Below are 3,996 nucleotides of genomic sequence, written 5' to 3'. Positions count from 1 at the left end.
GAATAACAGACCCAAAACTTTTTTAGGATGACTTTAAAAGTTGCTTTACCGGACTTTAAAAAAATATATAACGAATATGGGAAGCGTTATAAATCCTAATATCAAGTCAGTTCAAAACTATCAAATAGTTCTGAAATCAAACTTTGTTGTTCACATCTGCGTCTCTTTCGAACTCAGATTGCTTGTTTTGTTTATATAGTACATCACAAATGTGTAAAGATGTTGAAGCTGAATCCTAAGCATCTCCACTAGCTGCGTTAACATTTGTTAACTCCCAAGTAGTTCAAAGTTGCATTAGCTACAGTATATTAGTCCTGGAGAAATGTAGATTTGTTTTACTGTAGGTTGTGATACCTTGTAGAGAACCATCGGGAGAGTTCTTCATAGCTTGTCAAACCTCAGATTTCCGCCTTGAGTGTATAACATAGAAATGGACAATATTCAAAAATTGCACTCAGTCCCCTTTATTTATTCAGTAGCAATCATATTAAAAATACAACAAATTGGTGCGTTAATAAAATCCACAAACACAATCTAAAAACTGACTGCTGCTATTCAAGATGAATAAATGTGAGTAAGAGTGCAATATTATATTTGTTTTTGTTTTGTTTTGTTTTTGTATATTTTGTATGTGTTTGAGCTGACTATATAATGAGTTACTTGATTCCATGCACCGCCATGGCAAAGGTTTTTATCACAGTTAATAGAATCTGAGGTAGACCTTTAGCTTTGTTTCGAGATTCTCTTCACCGTATCTGTTTTTACATATTATTTGTACAATATACAGACAAAAATGTGCAATTTTATAGGGCCTTTAAATATCCTTTTAACAGGCTTAACGGTTGATGAACTAATGGGCTCCCTTAGCACTGCATTATATAATAAGGGTTTATTGTGAAAAAAAGTATATACTGTACATCTCTCTCTCTCTCTCTCTCTCTCTCTCTCTCTCTCTCTCATCAGGGAGGTTTGCCCTCACACCCTGGTGAGGTGTCATATGTATGGAAGGGAGTGGCTACATACTCTGAGTCCACAGTTAGTGACATCAGAGATGTGCCTGTTTCCTGAGGTATATAAGGTACAGCACTGCCCAAAGTTAGTTGTTGGACAAAGGAACAAGTCTGGGTTGAGACCTGAGAGTGCAGGGACCACTAGTGCAGTAACTAGTGGCCCAGTTCAAGGTTAACAAGCAACAAGGCCTACACTGTGTCCAGGGACCTGGCACAGGGGTGATCTCCCTACGGGGAGAGGGGATCCCACACCATTGGGAGGGCGTATCTTTCAAAGGGACAGCAGAACGAAATGTGCGGCTAAGAAGCTGGCTGTGAGGGGCAGCTGGCCCATGTATGAACAATAAATATGCTCTTGATAAAAGATACCCTCATGTGTGAGTCTGGAGTTACTCTACAGAGGATGGCACCACAGAGAAGTTCCTCATCAGAACCATCTCCCCGCGGACGCAGAGATCCTGATGAGGTGGAGGTGCTGCACGTGATATAGGTAGGACTCGCACACACTACCTCAGCTGCCTGTCTGGGTTGACAATCCCCGAACACCATCATGCAGGAGACTCAGGAGTCCTGTTCCCAACAGGTGTACCACAAGACACGACCATGTAGTGGGAGCTGGATAGACCACAGGGGCCAATATGAGATTGGGGGGGGGGTGGGGGTCGATCAGATAAGGAATACCCGTTACATATATATATATACAGTCATGTGAAAAAGAAAGTACACCCTCTTTCAATTCCATGATTTTACATATCAGGACATAATAACAATCATCTGTTCCTTAGCAGGTCTTAAAATTAACATGGTACAGATAGATATCTTCATGGGAGTGGTGTTCCCCCTAAACGGGCTGCAAAGACTCTGAAGGACAGTGTTCTGGGACTGGTTTTTGTATCTTCTATAATTTTTTATTAGTATTATATATATATTTTTTAATATTATTTTTATGTGTATTTTTTAATGTATTTTTTATGTATTAGTGTTTTATAGTTGCTACATTTATATTTACTTCCAATAAGTATATGGTTCACCAGTTTCTCACAACATACTTGGCTAGTTTTTGTGCTCAATTGGCGCCACTTCCTATTTTTCTTTCCTTTGTTCATATATATATATATGTACCATGTTAGCCGAGCTTTAATAATAAAAAATGAAGACGATACCGTTCTGTGGCTAACGAAATGCTTTTATTTGTGCGAGCTTTCGAGATACTATATATACACTATATATATATTAAAAGTACTGCAATTTTGCAAATTGAGCTGAGTACAGTTAAATTATCGTATTCACATGTTTATGTTGCCGTCTTTTCCAGCTGCTGTATAAATAGAAGCAGCAGGGACCTAAGTAAGATGATTGATGACATAGTGATGTGCTTTGCTGGCTTGTTTACTGTTTTTCTAGAGTTCATTCTAATGCAAGGCTCAGATAATAGTATTGTGGGGAGAAAAATTCACTAAACATTTTACAATGCTCATCAACAGGCAGCTGGAACAGTTCCAGGATGATGGATAGCAGATGTCATGCTGGAGTGATTACTAGGTTTTTGACAGTTCTAATGCAAGGCTAGCAGAGAAAGTATTGAAAAGGAATTGCTTACCAGTTTGTAATGCTTTCAAAATGTTAGACCCTTTATGACTGGAAATTGTAGTCTTAGCCCGAAGGGGAGTTGATCAGTGAGAACTATTCCAGCAGCTGGTTAGCACATCTGCAGCCTGAACTTTACCATATAAAAAGTATGATATCTGCCTTCCATCACCTGTCAGTTACTATTTAGTTCTAGTCAGTGATGACAGACTCTGTTTTATGAACCTCCTGGCAACTATTGTCAGTTTCAAGTTCAACACCATACCAGTCTGTTGCTTTAGCACTTACCTCAGACTACCAATGACCACACATCTTGGGATGTGTGCTACTGTGCTTTTCACAATAAGACTACTGTTCAATATGTAGCGAAGTCACTTTCCTGTGCTAGAAAATATTTCAGTCCCATTCATTTAAAAGGAGCTGAATGTGATGAAACATTCAACAGGACAGTTAAAATAAAGATTACGCTGTCCTGCTGTCCCTTTCATCAGATTCACTGCCCGTGACCCTAGGGTTATTGTAAGGCACTGGGATTCCATATGCATCTATGTACCAAAATCATGTAAATTGTAAACTTTATTGTTATGTGTGAAAGCAGTGGTATCGTGTATGTAGTGATTTTACATGTGGGGCTTGCTTTGCATATGTGGCCACGTCAAAGACACTTTTACCATTAGAACCATGCCCCAGTGCTGGACATCCATTTCCTATGCTGGAGGGGCAGCCCATGTATGGGCACATAGGCCCTATTTCCGGGTAATTGCGCCGGACTTTTGAGGGTGGGATGCAATGGTCAGTGTCCAGAGAGGGTTGTGTGCAAAAGGCAGCTACTGGGATTCCCCACAGAACAAAAGCGCCCTCACTGCAAAACTGGCGCCATTGCATCCTACGTCATGGAACTCTGGCTCGGATGATCATGGCTGGCAATGGCCTATGTAGGTTCTTCTCTCATGGGCTGAATTCAACGTTCCAGCCTACTCTGACGAGATGATCGTCAAATGGCCAAACCTGTAGTTACACCTCCCTCACCTGTGATTGGCCCGCTCATCTCCCCCGCTGTGCTCTAATTGGCTGAGCACCATTCTTCCATGCATTCGAATAGAAGGGGGAAATCTATAAGTGGAAGTGAACTGGGGTGCTCCCTTTACACAATGCTTGAAACTGAACAGAAGAATAAGGTCAAAAATAAATATACATATACCACACTTCAAATGCTCAGTGTCTGCTGCTCAACCCCTGGAAAGGATCTTCCCACGATCCTCAAGAAAACATAGGTAGAAAGAGGGACAGAGGGGCGCAGACAAGTGTCAGCGTTAATATCAGACCAGTAGTTGAAAACACATACAATAGTAAACCAATGGTTAAGAGCACAGGGGTGATAAGAGTATAACGTAATATG

The sequence above is a fragment of the Ascaphus truei genome, chromosome 5 (assembly GCF_040206685.1).
Source record: "Ascaphus truei isolate aAscTru1 chromosome 5, aAscTru1.hap1, whole genome shotgun sequence".
NCBI classification, from domain to species: domain Eukaryota; kingdom Metazoa; phylum Chordata; class Amphibia; order Anura; family Ascaphidae; genus Ascaphus; species Ascaphus truei.
The sequence above is the reverse complement of the archived record's forward strand: the minus strand, read 5'-3'. Positions refer to the sequence as shown.